The 23,947-nt window shown below is 43.3% G+C and overlaps 1 protein-coding gene across 6 annotated transcripts in view; it reads left to right on the top strand.

Annotated features, from left to right (window-relative positions):
- The window catches only part of OPCML (opioid binding protein/cell adhesion molecule like), a 1,091,065-nt gene that overhangs the window by 731,940 nt on the left and 335,178 nt on the right, over window positions 1-23,947 (top strand). The gene's annotated exons all lie outside the window — the stretch shown is intronic.

The following is a 23,947-nucleotide window of genomic DNA, read 5'->3' as shown; positions in this document are numbered from 1 at the left end:
AGGATCAGGGACAGCATTGCTCTTAACTAGGCAAGAGTGACAGGGGACTGGACTCCTCCAACTTAGCCCTTCTGATTGTGTCTCTTCCCATGAAGAGAGGGATATACACATCTAAAGGACATGGCCACCTGGATCCTATGGTTTCCTTTTACAAAGTGCTCTGGGTACAAGATCACAAAATTTGTCCTCAAAACCATTCTGTTTCCTGGACAGATACCCAGGGGTTGTATGCAAAGGCTGGTGGGCCAAGCCTGGGGTTGTGGCCTAGGGTATCCGCACCTATACACACAAATCCTTCTCAGAGCTAAGTGGATTCAGGGGAAGAGGAGGATTATGAGAGGGTTATCCTCATACCATATTCCAGTAAAGGGCCTTGGGGAGTCCAGAGGTTCTAACTCTGGGCCTGGCCTTGCAGGCCATTATAAAAGAATATTTATTAAGGTAACATAGAAGTAGGAACATGAGTGTGTATGTGTGTGAGTGTATATATTCTGCTGTTGTTAAAGATTTATTTATTTATTTTAGAGAGAGAGAGAGAGAGAGAGAGAGAAAGCAGTGGGAAAGGGCAGAGGGAGAAAGAGAAAGAGTCTTAAGCAGACTTCCCACTGAGTGCAGATCTCAATGACTTGTACTTGATCTCACGATCCCAAGATTACAACCTGAGCCAAAACCAAGAGTCCGACGCTTAACAGACAGCACCACCCAGGCACCCCAAGAATTTATTTTAATTATAATGTGATGGCTTGATTTATAACTGTAAAATGTTTAGGCCTGGCATGTGGGCCCCATCTGAACTCTTGCCCTGGGCCCTGCAGATGTTAAGAGTACATAGGATTCAGCTCTAGTAGTATCAGAAACAGATTCTTAAAGAGAGCATTAGAATAAAATGTGTTATGTGCCATGCGGAAATGCTTGGAGTATTATGGGGATCTAGGGAAAGAACAATAATTCAGCTGTAGCTTCCATGTTAAGGAGTTTATCTGGAGACACGAGGGATTTGGGACTGTGAATATCTTAGGCATATGAACAACAGCATGAGGATGGAAATGGCAAGGCGGGGGTGCCTGGGTGGCTCAGTGGGTTAAAGCCTCTGCCTTCAGCACAGGTCATGATCCCAGGCTCCTGGGATCTAGCCCCCGCATCGGGCTCTCTGCTCATCAGGGAGGCTTGCCTGCTTCTCTGCCTGCTTGTGATCTCTGCCTGCCAAATAAATAAATAAATAAATAAAATCTTAGGGGGGAAAAAAAGAAAATGGCAAGGGGAAGCGGGAGGATTTCAAGAGGAGTTGTATTGTTACGACAAATGAATGAATGAATATTTGGAGTTACTCAGCAAGAAGGAGAGGCTGGAGTGGATATTGGTTCCCCCAAGGGGCTTTGAAGGGCTTGCTGCAGTGGTTGACTCTCTGTGGGTGTGGGGAGTGGCCACGGAAGGGCGGGAAGCTGCTAGAGATGCAGCCAGGCCCCTGTCACCCGAACACCACAGGGGCTGAAGAGCAGTGTCTGGCTGGCAAGATAGGAGGCCGGGAGACTTCTTGAGACAGTTGTTAGTGAGAACTCAGCAGGAGACAATGGAAGCCCGGCCAGGGTGGTGGTGCTATTGAGAGATGGGGACAGAGTTGAGAACTATTTAGGAGATGACATCGGTGTCATGTGGATGTGCTTTCGTCAGGCTGACAACTGCACGTGCTCTCAGATCTAATCACTTTTCAGGCTACGCTGAGCTTGGGAAAATAGAATTGGCATCAGCCCCAAAGAGCAATAAACACCCTCAACTAATCAGAATTGATTTGATCCCCGTGGCTGGTGCTAATCCTGCCTCTTTCACAAATGTTGAACAATTCACAGATGCATCAGATGTATTTCTCTTTGGCTTTAAGGACATAGAGACAGAATCAGAGGTCTCCAAAAGTTCCTACCCTGGGACATCTTTTAACATTTGCTGAGGAACCCATGTGAATATTTTCTTGGACAATACAACAGGGGCATACACAAGACTGTGGACAGAGCCTTCCCTTGGGAAAGGCACGTCCCCATTTCCCGCTGGTTTAGGAGCTCCGTGGCCCTTTAGGCCCATGTGATCCTTTCACTTATGGGGCTCTCAGGAAAGAGTTGCTGGATCCGGCAGGCAGGGCCAACCGGCAGCTGACACCCCATCACTGTCCCTGGTGCCAGCGCTCCGAGCGGCTGTTGGCCTTTCTGTCTGGGCAGTGGGGGCGTGATGCAGCAGCAGGCGCCCCAGCCTCCAATCGATAGACTCTGGAGCAGCTCAGCCCTGAGTCGGCCGCCTGCCCGTATCTCTGTGATCTAAATTCACAGTGCCTGCGTCATGTAAATGGCGCTTTATCCGGCTGGAAATGTGAATCCTGTCGGGAGCACTGGGCTCCGTCATGCTTATCAGAAATACATTATCAGGTGGGGATTAGACAGAGGCTGGTGCTACTGTGCTGTCCATGCCCGGTGAGTAATGAATAATGAAACTTCCACGGGCTGGAGACAAACACAATTGACAGGCAGGGGCTGCTGGAGCCACCCTTTCACTCAGTTTAATGTGACACACGGAGCTCCTAGAAGGCTTTCCACTTCACTCACCAGGGCTGCGGTCCAGGGGCCGCCTGGGGGGCTGTAATCCCCACCTCCACACCCTCTCCATCCTGCCATCCAGGCCTGCTTTGCTTTTCTTTCAAACTTCCTGTGCCCAGCAAAGGTGTCATTTTTAGAGGCACCTATGGAAATGTAACAGCAGAGAGGAAAACCTGTACAAATGCCCCATACACTTAATGAGGGATGTGGGGTGGGGACGGACAGGATCGACCATCGCTCTCATCTGAGGAGAGCCAGGCAGGAGATTGCTAAAGGGCTGAACTACTTCAAACCTCAAATTCATCCCTTTTTCTCATAATTACTTTTTTGAAGATTTTATTTATTTATTTGAGAGAGAGCTAGAGAGCAAGAGAGCACAAACAGGGGGGAGGGGCAGAAGGAGAAGCAGACTCGCTTGCTGAGCAGGGAGCTCCACATGGGGCTTGATCCCAGGACCCCAGGATCATGACCTGAACTGAAGGCAGACCTCAGCCGACTGAGCCACCTGGGTACCCCAACTTTTGCTCGTACTTGACTCTGCTTTGAATGAGGTGGTTCAAGTTCTCAGTGTAATGAAGTCTTTACAATCTATAGATTGAAGTTTATTTTAATTCCTTTCATTCCTTCCCCCTTTATTTTATTTTTATTTCTTTATTTATTTTTGGCCGTGAAGACCCAGTTCGTGGAGTAAAAAGTTATAGCAATACTTGGAATACAGGAAACAGCAATCCTTGTCATAATAGCAATAATTAGCTCTCACTCCACAAAAACAATGCTCTTCATGTTTATACTGTAAAGGTGGAATAAGCAAAAGTCACAAAGCCGTATTTTAAAGAAGATAAAAAGAAAAGAAAACCAAAGGAAATGAGGAGGCTTCCCATTAGCTTTTATAACCAAGTGAAACAGTTTAGAGAGAGGCAAGGTTCTCTTATGGAGAGACATTTAGACTCAGAATCAAAGGTCTGGCTTTTATTCAGGGCTCATTTGCTCATTCATTCCTTTATTGAGCAAAAATGGGTGCTGTCTGTGACGGGATCATCATGCCTCACAGAGGCCCAGGGCATGAAGTACACCCATCACCTACCCTCAGGAAGTTTACACCCGAGGAGAGAGAGCATCTCAGGACGCATTCCAGCACAGGTCGTAGGGAACATGGAAGTCACGTCAGGCTCAGGTGAGGTGCTGAAGGAGGAGGAGCACTAGATGTCACTGGCCGCCATTATGTGATCCTGGAGAAGTCAAGCCAAATTGAGCCCCACTCTTCTCTTCTATAAAATGTCATTGTTCGCTCCCACTCTGCCGAAGGCACAGCGTTCCCTGAGAATGACAATCTCACACCATAGCCCTGAGCTTTACCACCCCTCCCAGCTAATCCCAGGAAAGGGTGGGTCTTGAAAACTGTCATCTACCAAGTATACACAAGGAGATATGACCAACGTTACCATCACCACTGCTGTTACTAGTTATACACTAATTACTCTTTGAGCGCTACCACCACAGCTTTTCATGATGTCCTCACAGCAGAGCCAAAATCTAAATCTCGTTTCTCCCTGGCCCTGTTTTCTGTGTGATTTCTATGGTGGATGACACTGTTCTCACTCCTGGAGTGTAACCAAAATATTGGAAGGGAGTTGTTCCAGTCAGCAATCCAAGTTGGTCTTTGTCTGAATGGCATGTAGGTGTGTGTATGTAAGCTTTGGATTTCAGAGGTAGAAACAAAGCCTTCTTAGCATCTGCAGCTTATGGCAGGCCTCTCCCACTGAGGTTCCTGCGAATTGATGCCAGATTCCTTTCAATGAAAGCCACGTGTGGCATCCTGCATGGCAGAGATCAGCTCTTGCAGTGGCCACAAACCTGCTGGGTCACAGGGAGGATCCCAGAACTACAAGGGAACCGGTACATGCGCCAGCCAAACAGAACATGTCCCCTGTTGTTTCATGGTTTTTAGATTGATTGCTTCCCTATTCCATACATTCATGAGGAATTTTGAACGCTGTGGTCTTGATTCCTTGTAAGTCCTCGCAGGCATCTTACCAGGGTTTCAGAGATAGTGCCCCAAGATAAGGCTGCTGTGGTCAAATGCAGCTGCCGGAAGCAGTATTCAAATGGGACCTTTGGGACTATATGCCTGCAGCCACACAAGCCCTCGGCCAGATCAGGAGGGCTGGTGCCGATGTGGGCTAATTACACGATGGCCGCGGCAGGCAGCCTTGCTTATAAGAGTGTGGAAGATGCATTTCAGGTTTCTTTTGTGTATATTGTTTCAGATCCCCTTCTTCCTGCTGCTTTGAGCTCTGTTTCTGTCTGCCCTCCCCATGGGAAGTTTTTTTTGTTTTGTTTTTATTTTTTCTGCTTGGTTTTCTAGATACAACCTCTAGGTATTAGGTCCTCTAGAGGGATCTGTGTGACCACTGCATTCCTCTTGGTCCATTTGTCCAGAACTACCTTGCATTAGTGCCCTTTCTAGGCTCGTAGCTGAGGTAAGAAACAAATCCTATCCCAGTCATCTTTTGTCTAAACCAACTCAATGGCTTCTCTTGTCAATTCAACCCCTTCTCTTCCCAGCTCTTTTTCTGAGCCTCCATTTCCTCTCCTAACTCCTTACTTCCAATTTATCAGAGGCCTGTTTTCCATGTTCCTGTTTATTGTTTTCTGTTAGGACATTCATATTCACATTGCACTGGGCTTGTTAGATGTTGCCTAGACAGTGGTGAACAGGGCAGTCTTGGTCCTGCCCCCTTGAAGCTAGCTGCGCAATAAGCCATTGTACAAACAAATACTTAGACATCATGCTGAGTGCTATCAAAGAAAAGACAGGGTATAATAAACACAACCAGAGCAGCCTAATTTAGATGTGTAGGGTCAGAGAAAGCCTCTCAAAAGCAGTGAGATCCAGTGGAAGGAATATCATGTTCAAAGACCCCGAAGCAGAAGAGCACTTGACACATGCACATAAATGAATCAAGCCAGCATGGCTGACTCACCACACATGGAGGAGAGAAAACATGAAGGTGAAGATAGAGAAGAATGCCAAGGCCAGGTTGTATGAAGCCCTGAAATTCCTGATGAAGATGGCAAGTCTGATCCCCAAAGCAGTGGGAAGCCATTATAGAGTTTCATGGAAGGAGTGGCATATTTGGGAACACGTTAGGTGATGTGGATTCTGTCAGATGGCCCGGGTTTGAATCATAGTTCTGTTCCTTAGAAGCTGTGCAACCTTGGACTAGATATTTAACCTCTCTTTGCCTTAATTTCTTCATCTCTAAAAGATAAGATGATGATACTTCAAAGGTTCTAGTTCTTTAAGTTAGTAGATATAATGTTCTTTCTAAAACTTCTGTCCTATAGAAAGTATTATGTAATTGTTAGATGATAATGATGACAGTGAAAATGGTGATGGAGATGATGGTGAACTTTTAAAGAGATCCTAGTGTTTGTTTTGTGGAGATGAGACTGTAATGACGGGTGTGTTGGGAAGAGGGGAAATAGCCTAATTAAGGGGAAGTCCTTTCACTAGTGTAGGAGACAGATAATGTTATCCTACGTCAGGGTGGCGGTAATGGGATGAACAGAAGTGCATGGATTAGAAATATATTTGGGAGACAGAATCCATAGATTTGATGATGGATTAGATTAAGGAAGGTGTCAGATGGTTCCCAAGCTTCTGGTAAGATTAACTGAATGGATGGAAGTGCCACTTCCTGGAGGAAGAGTATACTTCAGAGAAACAAGCAAGAGTTGGGTTTTTTATAAGTTAGAGATGCCTTTGAAATCTTTCAGTGGGGATGTGAAGTAGCTTGCTGGATGTATAGTCATGAGCACACCAGTCTGGGTTGGAGAAACTTAGCAAAGAGAATGGGTTGGCTAAATTCACTTAAGAGAAAAATCAGAAGAGAGGTACCTAGATAATGTTTGACTCTTGGTGTCGGCTCCGATCATGATCTCAGGGTTGTGAGATTGAGTCCCACATTGGGCTCTGCACTAAACACAGTCTGCTTGTCCCTTTCCCTCTGCTCTTTCTCTGTCTCAAATAAAATAAAAAAGAGAGGGAGAAAGAATAATCAGAAGAGAAGAGGATCCAGGATTAGTTCTAAAGAACTTTAGCATTTCAGAGATGAGCACAAGAGTACAAAGGACAGGAACCTTCTTTGGTCAGCTATAAATAGGCACATATTAAAATAGTACCAGGGACTATTTAAAACTTGCACACTGCTTACCATGTTCAAAGTACTCTTTTCTCAGGGCACCTGGATGGCTCAGTTGATTGAACAACGACTCTTGATTTTAGCCCAGGTCATGTTCTCAGGGCCATGATTGCACAGTCATGAGATCAACCCCCATGTTGGACTCCACGGTGGGCATGAACCCTGCCTGATATTCTTTCTTTCTTTCCTCCTCTGTCCCCTCCCCCCAACTCCTGAACTCTCTCTCTCTCTCCAAAAGAAACCAACCAACCAAACAAACCCAAAAAACAAAAAACAAAAAGTATTCTTTCCTTAATAGCAGCTGACCTGATCCTCACAATGGCCGTTGGTTAGACCAGTCAAGATTATTCTCCCCATTTAACAGATGTGAAAACTGAATAAGGGTGTATCACTTGATCTCAGTAAAGACTGAACTGTTTGTAGAATGTACTTTTTGTTTATAGCACAAGGAATTCTAAAACAAATGTATGTCTTTTATTAATATGGTACATATCTGTGTGTTAAGAAAAGAAATATAGGCTCAGAGAAGTTGCTCACACTCATTCAGTCAAGTAATTAAGAATTTTTATGGCTAATTCTGGAAAAATGGTTTGGAGTTTCCTCAGAAAGTTAAAAATAGATCTAGCCTATAATCCAGCAATCAGCTAGGTATTTACAAAGGATACAGAAATACAAATTCAAAGGGACATAGGCACCCCAATGTTTATAGCAGCATTATCGACAATAGCCAAATTGTAAAAGGAGTTCGAATGTCCATCAATGGATAAAAAAGATGTACACACCATAGAATATTCCTCTGCCATCAAAAAGAATGAAATCTTGCCATTTGCAATGATCTGGATGGAGTTAGAGAGTATAATGCTACATGAAATAAGTCAGAGAATGACAAATACCATATGATTTCACTCAAAGGTGGAATTTAAGAAATAAAACAATCATAAGGGGGGAAAAAAGAGAAAGGCAAACCAGGAAACAGATCTTAACTACAGAGAACAAAATGATGGTGACTAGACAGGAGATGGATGGGGGGATGGGGGAAACAGGTAATAGGGATTAAGGAGGTCATTTGTCGTGAGCTCCAGGTGTTGTGAGTGTTTAATCACTAGATTATACACCTAAACTAATATTACACTGTATGTTAACTAACTGGAATTTAAATAAAATGAAAAAAAATTTATGGCTCATGCTTATGTTGCATTTGGGTGCTATTTACATCAGAGTGCACGCTAGAGTAAGGATCCCTACTTACTGGAGAGTGTTGGAGATTTCATTTAGTCTAGACCACTGGTCCTTAAAGTCTGGTCCTTAGACCACCATCAGCTGCACCTGAGAACTTGGAAATGCACATTCCCAGGCTTCACCCCAGACACACGGAATAGAAGCTGTTGGGGGGCAGCCCAGCCACCTTTGTTTAGGGAGACTTGCAGGTGATGCTGCTGCTCACTGACCTTGCAGGTTAGGTTAGTCTAGACTAGATGAACTTCCACTCTGTGCGCTTCCTGCTCTCCCTGGATAGATTCACTTTCCCACCTGCTGCCCATACACACTCCATGAGGAACCCAAGATTTCAAAGACTTTAATAGAGTTTATTTGTGTCACTCCATGTGGTGGAAGCCCCTTCTGAAAAGTGATAAACAAGCAGTGTTTATATGTAAGAAGGTGAAGCGTATTTGGTTCAGCAGACACTGCTTAGGACCTACTACATATGTGTCTGGTGCCTCGATAAAGAAACTCCTGCATATCACAACGAAGTCCACAAATTATAGCAACTTAAAATCTGTGTTGTAATAATTGTCTGCTCCCTGTTGTGGCTTTTTCATGCTGATCGCAAAGTCCTTCTAAAATATTAATATTCCTGAGAGGCACAAAAGGTAAATGTTATTATCTTTCCCTTCCAGGTGGGTAAGAAAAGGTAAAGGGAATCACACTGGGAAATGCCAGATGTCAGAACCAGAGCTATTCATTTTCCTTGGAAGTGACAGCAAAATCACTTATTTTATTTGAGTTCTCCAAAAGATATCTATGGCTTTAATATCATCTTCCCATTTCTTTTCATTTTAGTGATTACCTTAGATTTGTACTATTGTGTGCAATTTTAATTTAATTATTACACTCTAATGCCTAATTTTGGTTAGCACTTTAATTATGAAGTCATTTGAGCTTTTAGATGAGTTACAGCTGAAGTTAATGAACAGTATTTACTTTCATTAATGACAATTTTCATTACTCTTCCTTTGCACGATCACCACATAGTGAAAGCTTTCAAAGCTAGAGGAAAAATCCAATAAAGGGAAAATTCTACAGGCCCCCTGATCTCCGAGGAGAGCAGATGGAGCTGAAGTGGGCCACATTGTGACGCTGTGGGGGATGGGGTGTTTAATTGTGTTTAATATTGTTTCCAGCGTTTACTTCGTCTTCCACTGTCCATGTTAGCTGTGATTGCCATTCTAAATGGAGAGCTCCACAGACATGGAAATCTGAGCATGAAGGCCTGTGTTTGCACAACTCCAAACTCCCTGGATGGAATATTTTAAAAGTTACTACTAACCCACCGTATGATTTGTTTATATGGCCAAAAACAACTATTTGGAAAGTTTAGATCTGAGGCCCCCATCCCTAGGCATGTGTCAGACTCATCTGTGGAAATTTTCCACAAGATGCACCTGCCTACCTCATGATCCACAGATGAAGCTCAAATCCTGGCCATCTGAGGCAAGGCATCCGATTCAATGTGAGGCAAGTGGTGTGATTCTGCAGCAGAATTGGTTATAGAGAATCATGACATCACTTTTATTTTTATCCCTTAAAAAAAACTTGTGTTCCATAGATAATTTTGGTTGCTTGTTATATATTTAATAGGGAATATTGCATTGCCTCTGGTTTTTGTTGCCATTGTTTGTCTTTCTTTAGATGGAAAATAAAAGGTGTATTTGTAGCTTTTCACAGAAACATTTCTGCAAAGCTCCTTGTCCTCTAGTCTTCTCTTACTTCAAGCCAAAACATGCTTCATGTATTTGTCCTTGTCCATAGGAGTGAAAAGCATGGATGCAGAGGGAATCTGCTGTGTGGGAAGCCTGGGTCTGGTGCTTACTAGTTGGTGAGACCAAACATGTGCTTGGCCTCTTAGGCTCCTCCTTTGTTAAATAAGACAGCCCCTGTCTCATGGGGCTTCTCTGAGAAGTGAACAAATTCATATGTGTAGAGTGCTCTAATTCGTTCTGGGCACACAGTGCATCAAAATGAGTTGTGTGTTGCTGTGTGGTGATCACCACTTAGGACACTGGAATCAGGAATCAGTATTATTACTATTTCTGAAAATGCTCATGAACTCAATTTCTGGATTTCTTTCTTTTTTTTTTTTTTTCTTCTTTCTTTCTTTTTTTTTTTTTTTTGGCACAACATAAGGAGAAGTTATCTTCTAAGCAAAACAATTATGTGTACATGATGTTAAGGATAGCGTGTAACCCATTTAAAAGAAAATAAACTTTTTAAAAGAAATTATCATTGCCGAAATAAACAAAGACCAACCAAATGAGAACAAACAAAGGCTGTTTTTTCTGAGCTTGCTAAGGCAAGGGAGTCAGCCACTATCACTTGCATTTGGCAGTAACTCAAAGCAGGCAGAGGAATGGGAAAGCTTTAGAAATGATAAAAGGGGAAGTGCCGGGTGTGTCCCCATGGGAGGCTAATGGTATGGGGAAGTAGTAGGCAGGCAATCGGGAAGCAGGACGTCCTATGTGACTGGTTAGGCATGCATCCTTGGCTTTCTCTGCTTTGCCCAAAATTGGAAGCAGGAACAAACCTGAGGGAAGCTGTCACTTATTAATGTATTCCTGGCTATTTAGGGCTGATGGATATAAGGGCCATTGTTTGGCTTCCCAGGTTGTTGGTAGAGATAGCTGGCTATCCTCCTGCAAGTCCAATGTCTAGCATGCGGGATCCCTGGGCTGGTTACTATATATAATAGGATGGTTTCTTGGGCAAGTTGTTGTAGTTTGTGGGTCAGAAGTCTATTTTTATACATGTATTGAACATTTGGTCTCCCATTCTATTCGATGTTAGTATGCAAATGATTTTCGCTTCTTAAGACTATCTGATCATTAAATCAGAGTGGCTAAAACTTCTATTTAGACATTCTGTAAGTTAAAAATATCTACTTAAAAGTAATAAAGTTGTATTGATTTTTTTTTAAGAAATATTCCTATAGCAATTGCTAGATGAATAAGTATTTTGGATTGAATTGATTTCATAGCTTATTTAAATGCATGATGGTCTTTCTCCCACTGGGCTTAGAGTAAAGTTTTACTTAGATTCACTTAGACTTTTAATAATTTTAGCTAACAATTCTGTGCTCTTGGAGTGGGGGGTAGTACATTAGATCATCGAAAGGGCATAATATTAGGAAATAATTTACTAATGCCTTCGAATAGTATTGTACTGTTATTTACTTAACTAGTTTTCACCTGGAGTTTTTGCATTGTATGTATGTACATTTTTGTTTGGGATAATTTCATGATTTAATTATATTTTGGGAACTCAGGTAGAAAGAGAACTCTAAAATGCATTAGTTGATAGAGATTAACTTGTTTAGGGGTAAAATTAGGCAAGGAGCAAGCCACCTAGGAAAACCAACAGCTAATTGTTTTAATATGAGGATCCATTGTGGCATTGTTATGATGTGGTGTTTAAATCTGACCCCTTGTCTTATGGTTCACTGCCTTTTGGGAGTTAGCCTGTCATGCACATGCCCTAACTCTAGTACGGCAGAAGGTCTGATGCACTGAAGGGGTGAAGATATAGGTTAAATGAAACTTCATAACTTTGTGGTCACCAGGAGAACAAGCAAGGCTTAGTCAGTTGTTCTCATGTTGGATCCACTAGGCTCTGGATCCCCCAGTCTGGCTCTTCTACTACAACTTGCCTCATGTAAGATGAGGGACTTTGAGACATTTGAGACATTTGAGAAATTGTAAAGAAAACTTCCAAAACTCTAGTTGAAGTTGAAAAAAATGTGTGCACACACATGCACACACTTATGAAGCCATGCAAATACTCCCTGACTTTGCTTCAGCTTGCCCCTTGTTCTAAAGAGAAGGAGATTAGCATTTCCCTCTATTTTTATGGGACAGACTCTTCAGGAGAAAGTGCTTTTATTCTTCTAAGAAGTAAGGGTGGAACTTGGGAGTTGTTTGATCTTTGTAACTCCTGAAACTCACCAGGAACCAAAAAAATAACAGAAAGACAGGAGTGGAGGAGCCAGAACCACCATGATCTCCTGTATAAGTGATGTACTTCTCAGTATAATTAAATGTCTTTCCAGAATTACCATTTCTCTGGCCAAGGCAACCCATTGCTGAGCTTTCATTTGACTAAGAAACATCTATCCTGTAGCGAGGAGAGGAAAGCTTGAAGCTGTGAGAACGTCAGAAAAGTCGACCCTCAACGTAATCTATCCCCGATGTTGAGCATGCAGATGCCAAGAGTGGGGGCTGATGGACTGGCCTGGGCACCAGCCTGCACTGCCGTCTCCATGGAAACCCCATTGGCAAGAGTGAAATATGAGTTTGCAGGGAGACACACCTGCAGTTCTTAAGTCTCAGCGCATTTGCTTCCTTCCCTTTGCTTCATTCGTACCTTTTTATTAAATGAGTTGATTTGTCACCACCGACTCTCTCAGACAGCAGCCCAAGGTTCTGATCTAAGGGAAAAAAATAAGACTTCCATTTCAAAAATTTGCAGACGTTTCGAGTAGTACAGTGCTGCTGTAGATAAAACTAAGGATGTGGCAGCCCTCTCTGAATTGGATGACTTAATTATTCTGGCTGTTCCTTCTCTGGGGAAAAAAAAAAAGTTATAGCAGAAACAGCAAGCTATCTTGACTATCTCTGTCATTTAAGTCACTGATAGAAGAAACCGTTGAACACTTTTGGTCTGTGGTCTCCAGGGTGTGTTAAATTTGTACTGAGGTCTGGTTTTAAAGTTTATTTAACCTAAAGATTATTTTCCTGCTGGTTTCAAAAAAGTTTCCCAAATGCCCTTTCTTCAATAAAGCCTTTCTGTGTTATGTTGTAAAGAAATCACTGCTGTTCTTGCCCAGACCTATCTGGGTGTGAAGATCCCCTGCTTACTTGCTGTCTCCTTCTTTGGCACCTTCTGGATGTTAGCATCCAAAATAGCCCCAACAAGGAGATTGTTTTTGATAAACTGCTTCAAATCCTTTATGGAAAAGGATAGAACATAAATAAGTACATGAAAAAATACAGCATATATGTAAGTCGGTAATATGTTATCCCTTACTATATATATATATATATATTTTTTCACAGTATTTATAAGCCCCTTGATCAGGAATTTAGAGGATTTAGAGTAGGTTTTCTTTCCTTGTTTACTAGTTGAGAGAGTGTCAAGTGCAATTAGTTTATTATTAAGGGTTTCCAAAATTAGATAAATAAAACGGTCCACCCCCTTCCACACTTGCTGGCATGTGGTAAAAACCAAAATGGGGCTAAGCCACACATAATTCTTACTCCCAACCCCTTTCTGCTACAGGAAAGTGGACTGTTGTTATGGATTTCCAAAAAATCCCTACTTGCTTATAAGCTGATCTCTCTCAGACCTATCCTGAGTCCATTCAGTTTGGACACTAATGAATATGTGAGAGGCTAATGATTTTTAATCCACATTTTCCCTATCATTTACTTTTTTAAAAATCCCACAGCATTGAGCACCGGTTATAGTATTTTTCCAGAGATCAAGCTTGGAAAAGGGTGTGAAAGGGACATTTAAGAGAGAGAAAAAAAAAAAAAAAAACCTAAAAGGAAAGAAAACAACCCACTATTAATATACTAGAGTGAAAGCCCTTGAATGTCCCATCAAAAAGCTTCTGTACTTGGTTTTCCTACTTCTGGCACCTGCTGATCCTACTTAAAACTCCCTGCATTCATTAGAGCCAGCAAATGCTTCTCAGAATCTTACATACAATGTGGGGCAGAGATCTTCACCACTAATTAATGTGGCAATCTCCACCGAGCAAATGGGCTCATGTCCACAGTACAGAAGGTCAGGAGAAGCACATGCCCCTCTTTGTTTACCAAGCTCCACAGTGTTTAAGGCCCGATAATGCTTTTTGATGGGTATCGTGATGACAGGTTTGGATTTTAGAAGCATTTGGACTGCTCTTGGGAAACATACACACACACACACACACAGCACATTCTATTTTTCTCACTCATCACGTGATCTACACCAGAATCAGAGCAGCAGTTACTGAATATTAAATTAAACTGCAAGGAAAAAAAAGGAAGAAGAAGAAAGAAGAAAGGAGAGTCAGAATGCATGAAAACAAGCTGGAAAGGTTAAGAGCAAAAGGAGAATTGTAGAATAGTTTCGGTCTGTTTGGAATGAATTAATCAGACCATTAAACAAATCTTTTAATCTAAAGTATCTCTTTCATTTCTGTACCCTGTAAAACAACATGATGGAGAGTTGATGGTGGATTCTGCCATTGCTCCTTATTTGTATTACACAGACTGGAGTTCTGGCCTCATTAATATTCTGCTGCAGTCAAAGACCACACATTCAGGCTGAAATGTGGACTAGAAAAGTCAGGGGGGGGGGCGCTGCTGAGGTCTCTCAGTTTGATAGGAACTGCCAAGAGGTTTCCTCCTCTTATCTTATGTCATCTACTTATTTATCATCCCCCATGACTTAGAGAATATGATATAATTTCTGAGGAGCTCTGCACCCCCCTCTCAAAAAAGTGTTTAAGACTATACATTCAAATTTTAAACAATATTTCAGGAAGTGTGGAGATCCCCTGCAACCCATCTGTTGACACTGAGGTTAAAGGTAAGGGGAAAGCCAATATTATCTCAATATCCATACTAATATTATAAGGGATCTATCTTCAGATCTTTTCAATGGGTCTTATATTATGGCACATTTCGACTAACAGAAATACCCAACTTGAGTGAAAATCACAGTGTTACTAATTGCATATCAGAATTAGATGATTCAATTCCCCACACACACACACCCAAAGATCCATTGATACCAAAAGCATTAAGTGTGGGAGTCGGGAAGCCCAAAGCTAATTCTACTTCTTCCAATAACTGAGATTAAGACTCTGGACAACTAATTTAATTTTTTAGGGTCTCGATTTTCTCATCTGAGAATGAGAAGGCAACTGGGTGTCCTCAGAGGTCCATTTCAGTTTTCCGTTCCTTCCTGTTTGCTACAGCGAGAGAATTACAGTGACTGTAAAAGGGGAAAATAAATAAAAGGCACAACAGAAAATATAATTAACAGAATGAAACTGTAAAATTCCACAGGAAAACGAGGACGTAAAATGCATCTAATTTTTTCTAGCTGTATGAATAATTTTCCCGTCTATATAATAGTTGCTGTTATTTAGTTCCTTGAGGTTATGCTTTGCATTTGATTCCCTTTTTAAAAAGTATTTTAATTGCCTGTGTTTCTTAGTAGGGTACCTATGGCCAAGAAGATGCTGGAGAAATAATTGTAGATGAAAAAACGGTTGTGTAATGTGGGAGGTGGAAAAGGGTTGAGAGAGCCCCTGAGGCCATGTGGGCAGGCAGGGCCCAGCACCGTGACTGCTGGGTGGCCAACTCCACAGAGTTCTTGGAAACTGGAGTTTTTTGGAGCCGTTTGATTAATGTAAACAGGGAGCATTTGGCAAGCCCAGTGGAAAAGGACATTTTATGTAAAGCTATAATGACACAACATGCATTCTCTCCCTGGTTTATCTAATCACATCTGCATTTCAATGCTGCTGCTGTCCTGTGAATCTCCTAAATTATTGTCCCTCAGTTTTCCAAGAGAATACAAACCTCTCTTCTTTCAGGAAACAAAGAGGATGCTTGGCTTAGGTCTCTCATGGAAGTTACTGACACTAATCCCAATCCAGAGGAGAGGAATGCCAGATGGAAAGAAGAGAGCTTTCTGTCCCTTGAGTAAAAAGAAAAAAAGGAAAAGGTTTATCTCATTACTTGGGGATAAAAGAACTAAGCTAGCTTCAAAGTGGTAGGTCTTTAAACACCCATCAGAAACCACAAGTGTGAGACCAGATCAGAGTAAGGGAAGCCCTTTTCCCCAATTAGCTGGCAGCCTCTCCCTCTGTCCCTTCCCACTCTTTCCTTTCCTTTCCTGAATCCAGCACGATTAAGTGGCTGTTTTATCTCCTCAGTGCTGAATTTTAAAGGGAACAGCTAACTGTGTGATCATATTATTAATATTTATACCCTGTCACTGAATGTTGACAGATTAATTATGCAACATAGTATAAAAATCAGCAGGCAGTGTGGACCAGCGGTGGCAAAGTTAAGAACTCAAGAGGGGGGCTGGCATGTGCCCCAGGGGGACCGTAAACCTCATGCTCTAGCCCCTCTCAGGTAAATGGTCTACTGACTTTATTTCCCACTCCTTACAGCTCAGCGAATCACCTTTGTGGACATAGACACGTAATGTTCCGAAGCCCTCTTTGTCTGCATTCTAGCTAGATCTCTCTGGGCATTGACCCCTTGAGCCAGTCGGCCCTAAGGCAGATGCTGTACCTGGGACGCATGTGATTGAACCAACTGAGCTGTGGGGGACACTTTCTGGACTGCGTTCTCAAAGAATAGGGGTCCTTTTCTTAGAATATACATTGTCTGTAATTGAGTAGGAACATTTTTGCGTAGAGTGCTCCACTAGATGCTTAGGGAGTACAACAAAGAGAGTAAAGTAACTGCCAGTCCTTAGGAAGCTTTAACTTTAGTTGGGGAAGCAAGGCTTTGGTTCAACAAGTGGCATGGGTAAGGGTGCTACAAGATGTCCTCCCAATTTTGCCACTATTTGGTTCTGTCTGGCTAAGTGACTTGGCCTGCCTGGACTGGAGGTTCCTTTGGTGATGTTGGGGCTTTAGAGAGTTCAGTTGTGCAGGACTCTGTAGAGTATGGACGGACCATCAGGAGCAATAACATTCCTGCCACATGCCTGGGATCCAGGGTTGGCAGGTGGCTCGGGGCAAAATCTATAGCCACAGGTCCTTGTCTGTGAAATGGAATAACAAGGCTGCCGGGTTTATTATATGGATGGTGTATGTATACATAAAGTGCTTAACTGTGATGTTAATAGCGAGGACATAAAATTGAGTAACACAGTTAGGGATGTTTCTGAAAGAAAAGGGATGTGTTGAGGTCGCCTGACAGCCTCAACTGTCTTAGATTTTGCTGTTTTGCCCTTCTCTTCAGCCTGGCCTGCATTAACTTGTATACATAAGGAGCAGCATTGTGTGGTTAAATACGTGGCTGGCGCCATGGTTGCCACATGGTACCTCCAGCATCCCATACTATACCTCTGCATGGAACCGTATACTGGCGCTCTTTGGAAAAGGTCAGGCAGCTATACTGTATTCTGTGAGGCTCCACAGGACACACGGGGCCAGTGTCACGAGACAGTTCAGTAAATGTTGACCGAGAAATAGCAACATGGATAGTGATGGAAATCGTAGTGGTGGGATGTCTTTGCACACACAGGAGGAGATTCTGCAGTGGCACTTGACCGGAGGCCTGCTCCAGAGAGTGGAAATGCTATCTCGGAGCGCTCAGGATGCTTGGGTGATAGATGTGACCTGTGTGCAGTTTGTCATTGTTCTTCTCACTGAGTTTGTATGTGTGTGTTTGGTAGTTATTGAAGGAAGGTGAATAGATCATTCTGGAGAGAAGTTCACTTGAACCAATCAGTTATCAGGTCACATAACAAAAAGCTGTTGCAATCACAACACATCAAATCAATTCTGGGAGTGATATACCTTATAATCACGCAATGCAAATAATCAAACCCAATAAGCAAGCAAACCTTCAATGTCATCAAGCAGAACTCCAACTACAAGTAGCTCTGATCGCTTTAAATCAACTCTTTACCCCTTCTGCTGCAGCTACGGGAGTCATCCTGTGCTTTCCAAGCCAAGCTCGATAATTCAGCATCCACAAACATGATGCTCCAGTTAACAATTTATCTTTGCTTAGCAAGTTGACTGATTAAATTAACTGTTTAATACTATTCTGAGATCATCTGTGAGTTAGGGAAAAAAAAATTTTTTCCAGTTGTATGTATAAAGGGAACTGACCATCATCTGAAGGGAACTGACCATCATTCATTCTGACCATCATCTTTTCTGGGTCTTTGCCCATGCCAGAAACCAGTTAAGGGGGTTGAATGAGGAGAAACAAAAGAACTACAGAGTGTGGTCCTTGCCCTCCAAAATGAATTGGGATGAACGGCATGCCAAGAGCAATAAGAATACACTGTGGTAAATGTGATGCTATCTCTACAGATCAAAACGAATTTCTTAGTCACCTACTGTGTGTCCACCCCTGCCAACGTGCCCATAGGATAACAGTCCATGTCCAGAAGGACCTCATAGTGTGCTAGAGAAACAGAAGAGTGGAGAACACTGTGAGATAATGAGAAAGGGAACGTCAGGTGAAGTCTAGGAAAAAGGAAGCCCCTTAATTCTGAATCCTGGAAATAAATCTCAGGAGAGCTGAAATTTTTTTTTTTTTTTTAAAGATTTTATTTATTTATTTGACAGAGAGAGATCACAGTAGACAGAGAGGCAGGCAGAGAGAGAGAGAGAGGGAAGCAGGCTCCCTGCTGAGCAGAGAGCCCGATGCGGGACTCGATCCCAGAACCCTGAGATCATGACCTGAGCCGAAGGCAGCGGCTTAACCCACTGAGCCACCCAGGCACCCAGGAGAGCTGAAATTTTGTGCAGTATGCTTGTACAACAGATTTCCATAGATCATCTTCCTACCCGCTGGAGTTGTAGGTGGTCAAACGTAACTCCGTTTTGTACGCGGAGGAGGAGAATCAGCCAAGGCTTGGGTATGGATGTCCACACTAATAAAGCAGGTGCAGGGGGACTAGGTTTTCAGTTTTCAGCACAAATGTTTCACCATGATTATGCTGTCCGTTCTTATTGGTCAGAGCCTGTATGATGAATAAGCCACCCTGTAGGTTGATGCGAGGTATTTGGGTAGGTAATTTCTTGCTTTTAAACCATTAGAATGTCATTTAGTGCATTAGTAATAAATTAATAGAGTTAACAAGAGTGGGGAATTATTTCAGTGTGCGGCCCCAAAGAGCAGAGAAGAATAGACCAGACTGCATATTTGGAACCTATTAGTGCTGCACTTGCATGTGCCAGGTAACCTTCCAGAAGGTGCTTCTTTTAAAAGGGACTCTGGTGAAGCTTAACATTAGAGTATGGTCTGTTTAAAATGACCCACACACTGTAGGTAAATTTGACAGCATGACAGAAGGTTTATCCAGACAGGCTGTGCTGTTGGACACGATTTCAGACCAGAAATCTCTGAAAGTCAAATCTTTACTATTCTACCATGACTATGGACTAGTGGGTGCTCAGAACAGAGCCTTTCCTCTCTTTCTCTTTACAAAGCTCAATTAAAATGTGCGTGAGCACTAATCTCCCTGTTCAGAGCTCCTGTGGTGATGGATAGAGCCATTTCCAAGTGTGTTTAGGCTCAGCGGAATCTCTTAACCCATTGTGGGACCTGCACGGAGGGGAAAGAAAGGCAAGAAAAATGAAAAAGCCAGAGGAGGCAGATTACACTCAGAAGAAATGGAGTACAGAAAAGGTTTGTCCACATGACCCACAAGAATGAGAGAGGTTGGAAGTGGGTCCCCTGAACTGTGCGCTGTGGCCATTGTCAAAAGTGAAGAAACTTCTAGTAGCCGGGCAAGAAATCGTTTCTGATGCCAAGCTCACTGCGTGTTTACCAATGTGAAGGTTAATTGTGAGGCAAGAAAATGCCACCACGAGGCTAAGGCTTTTCTATTGCTGCTTTTTGTCAGCATCTCCAGGAACCTGCAAACACAGAAGAGGTCCTTTGATAGCCACGTTGGCAGCCCACGTCGCTCACTGAGATCCGGCAGGTTAATGTAGCGCTGCCAACCCTCCAGACTGAGGCAATCAGGAGCACTGCTTGATAGAAATAAAATGAAATGTGGTGGGAGGAGGGGGGAGCCTGTGGTTGGTATTTCAGCTACTGGCAAAGCCCTCCTGAAATCAAACCCTCCGTGGAAGGCGGGTATTAGCAGAGTGGCTGAGGGGCACCTGCAACGCCGAGATTAATCCCCTTTTTGTTTTCTTTCGGGTCTATCTAGGCACTGCTGAGTGGAAGAATTTATGTTGGCCTCCTTCCTGAAAGGGAGCTGCAGGCTGAGAAAAGAGGATGTGTCATCGTATGTCACTTCTCAGTGTGTCTCCGTAGCTGTCTGTCTGTCGCTCTGCCGCACTAGATCCCGGCCCCTCCCTGCCAATCCATTCCACCTTCCTTCTGCTTCTTGGTCATTTGTTTCTGTGCCTTGAATTCTTATCTCCTATCAGAGCAAGGCGACCACAGTCTCTGATGACAGAGCCCCCAAAATGTGTCTCTCTTCCGTCCTCCAGAGCAAGTCAGGTCAGAGGTCCGGGCAGGCATTAAAGTGAATAAAGGGGAAGTAAGCTGGCCTTTGATCACCCTTCAGCTCGGAGCCCAGAGACTCTGACCAGGTTATGCAGATGTCGTTTGCAAATTAGCTAATGCTCTGGGAGATATCCCTGGGGGATCCTTTTGAAATGCAGAGCAACCCGATCTCTCACAGCAGCCTTCAATGCTTTTATTTAAGCAGAGGAGTCATTTTCTTTGGAAAATAAAATACCATTTATAACGTCGATATATATAAAACAGAAGTGGATGTGCTTTGACTGAAAAGGGGTGTGAGGGGAGGTGCGGTTGGTCTGGAGTCAGCCCGGTGAGACTCTCCAGTCCATCTCTGGGGACTCACAGGGCCACCACACACGTATCTGTGTACATGGTGTTGTCAGCAAGCTCTGCTGCTGGGCACCCGGCTGCAAGGTCCTGCAGGAAGGGGCACCTTGCATACACTCACACAAAGGTACCCCAGGAGCTGGCAGAGGCTCTGTCTGCTCTTTGAAAGGCTTATTGGTCCCAGGAGCACTCTCACCATCCCATGTTCTAAGGTAGAGTCCTATTAGATTTTTACGGAGGAGCTGCTCTCTCTCCTGGTGTACATCTAGAAGTTACCATGGCGGGCACCATTTTGTTGGGCATATTTTATGTGCATTTCCTGACAGGTCATAACTAGGGTACAATTTTAAATCTCAGAGCTTTGATAGCTACATTCTTACTATTCCAGATAAGGATTTTAGCAAAATTAGTGGTTGCGAGGTACCACTATTCCTCTTCTTACTGTAGCACATGGCAGAAGAGGTGGGCTTATCTCAGTAACTTACGTTGCCCCAAATTCCATCCCTCAGCAATGCAAATTAGTGGATGCATTTTTGATCTAAGAGTCAGTACTTTGGAAAATGGCATTTACCCTACAATGGCTATGCCCCAGGTAGAATTCTGGGCTTTGGGTTGAGTGGCTCAAATCCAGAGAACAGAGGGGGGACGATTGCTGGCTCACGCGTGAGCTGCTTCAACATCCTGCCTAACTGAGCACAGCTATGCTCCATTTACAAGAGGCAGCGTTAGCGCGTATCTCATGTGGTTTTAAATAGAAGCGGGATGTAACCCTTCTTTTCTAACAGCACAAAACTCCTTCCCGAAGAGTCACCTTGAGGAGATATGGTTTCTTGTGAAGAATTACTGTCTGCATAGTTAAGTCAGAGAGCCATAAAACAGATCTCTGAGTTTATAATCTGTGTGCTTTCAGTGACTGACTGATTCTGTGGCTTTTGGGAAGACTGCAGTTCCTCTTTGTTATTGTTGATTGAAGTCTTACAAACTTGGGAATATAGCATACACAGGAAGTGCTGTGTGCGTGAAGGATGCCGCCCACCCATATAGAGATAGTAACGTGGCTACTGGGACTCTTATTCGGGGGTCCTGGGACCCTTGACGTAAAGAAGAAGTAAAAGTAATGCGATCAGCCTCTCCTCTTCCACTTCTCACTTACTCCTTTCTCTGCCTTTGGAGTCACACGACTGGTATATTTAACTATATTCTTTCTGCTGAATAATCGGCTAATTGATTTATTACAGGCATGGCCTTTCTGGTCTCTGTTCCTTAGCATCCTGCAGTGAGTTTTGTTACCTTCTCGGCCCTGTTTATTGCATCCCCATCGTGCAAGTAACTGGAAACTTGGCACTAAGCAGATGGGAAAAAAATGCATTCTATAGATATCAAAGCTTAGTGGCTGAATGTTGATCTCTTTGGAGGTAGATGGCTCCCAAGACCCTGATGCTTTTGAAATACGCTCTAAATAACCTATTTTTCCATGTGAACACAGGGCTCGGTGGATGGAGATTATTTTCAAGTAGCCCTCAAGGTTAAAGTTGGTTGCTCTTCCAGATGGTTTCTATCTAATGCTTTGGATTATGATATTGAACCACCCTGTGATCAGAACTCCTAGTGCCAAGAATAACAAGAAGTGGAAGCCAGCCGCAGCGAGGGCTGCTGCTTTGAGGGCATGCCGAGATGTAAGGGTCAAGGCCAGACCATATGGTCTATCAAGGCCCTGCTGCAGTAACCCCAGGAAATACAAATCAACTCCTGGAACTGCTCATCATCTCTGTTTCCTATCGCGTCCGTCACCGTATCCTCTGAACGCCCCTTTCCCCAAGTCCTTCTTCCCCTAATTTATGCCACGGGCTTCTTTCCGCTGCCATGGTTTCTAGCAGCCTCCTGAGGAACCTGTTTCTGAATGGTACATGGTTGAATGACATGACAAAGCAGAGAGGGCTCCTAGGTAATAGATTCAAGGGTGAGATAGTTTATTGAGCCTGACATTACAGGAGGTGATAGGGACATTGGGTCCCAGCCACTTCAGCGAGAAAATCAGTTATGATTTACCTCCCCAGGGAAAAGCTTCCCATTTTTGGACACTTGAACCCTAAAAGGGGAAGTCGAGGACAGATCCCTTGAGAGAGCAGAGGTTCTTTTTAGTATGCTTTTCTTTTCTTTTTTTTTCTTTCTTCCTTTTCTTTCTTATTCTGGAAGCAGTTATTCCAGCTCAAAGTTAAGTGACTTTAAATACTTGCTTTCTTTTCAGCAAGGATCTAATGAGGCTATATGTACTCACCTAAAAGAGAAGTTCCATGAAGGCAGACTATAATAATTTTTCAGGAAAAGATAAGAGGACATCCAGCATTTTGATCCTTATTAAAAATTTTTTTATTTTATTTAGTTTTAAGATTTTATTTATTTATTTGACAGACTGAGATCACAAGTAGGCAGAGAGGCAGGCAGAGAGAGAGAGGAGGAAGCAGGCTCCCTGTGGCGCAGAGATGCGCTGGCTCCATCCCAGAATGCAGGGCTCAATTCCAGGACCCTGAGATCATGACCTGAGCCTAAGGGAGAGGCTTAACCCACTGAGCCATCCAGGTGCCCTTCACTTTAATCTTTTAACCATCAAAATCAAACGTGGGCTGTATACGCTCAGTTTTGCATGTACATGGCTTCATTCTATTTCTCCCCCCTTTCATATGTTGAGGATTTATACTCCTTGGCCATACAACTTTAACATCCACAGTCAGCATCTACTTGAGAGAAGGGGGCAGATAGTGAAATAGGAATTCCATCTTATGATGGGCAGTGGGTTTACGCTATCGGACTGCACAGCAGCCTCATGCTAAGGAGAGTATTTTCCTCTTGTTGAGAGAGTTCTAGCATTGAATGACCAGTCCTTGCCACTCCACTCAAACTCTAGTTTGTATAGATGCCTGGATGTTTTCCTTTATGAAAACCTCTCTGCATATTTATCACTTTGTTCATTGCAGACTCCCAGCAACCTAGTGGGCAGACCCGATACCCCCACACCCCTTCCAATTCCCAGCAGCACAGCAGCCGCCACAAACCCACTCAGCAGAACAGCCTTGTTCCCCGAGAGAGCACTTTAAGGAGCTGACCTTAAAGAGCAATTCGAGTCAGGAATGGAGAGGCTCAATTGTTCATAAACCTGGCTTTTATTACTTGGAGATTCTTTCTCTACAGTACAAACTGCTCTTTATACAATTTTATCCAATAAAGTGCTCCTTTCCTCAGCACCCCGCTTTCCCCTTTGGGCTTCCTCCTACTTCTCGCTGCCCCCACCCACCTGTGGGCTTTGCATGGGACAACAATAGAGAAA

Source organism: Mustela lutreola, chromosome 1 (assembly GCF_030435805.1).
Source record: "Mustela lutreola isolate mMusLut2 chromosome 1, mMusLut2.pri, whole genome shotgun sequence".
Classification (NCBI taxonomy): domain Eukaryota; kingdom Metazoa; phylum Chordata; class Mammalia; order Carnivora; family Mustelidae; genus Mustela; species Mustela lutreola.
This window is presented reverse-complemented; position numbering and strand designations above follow the sequence as displayed.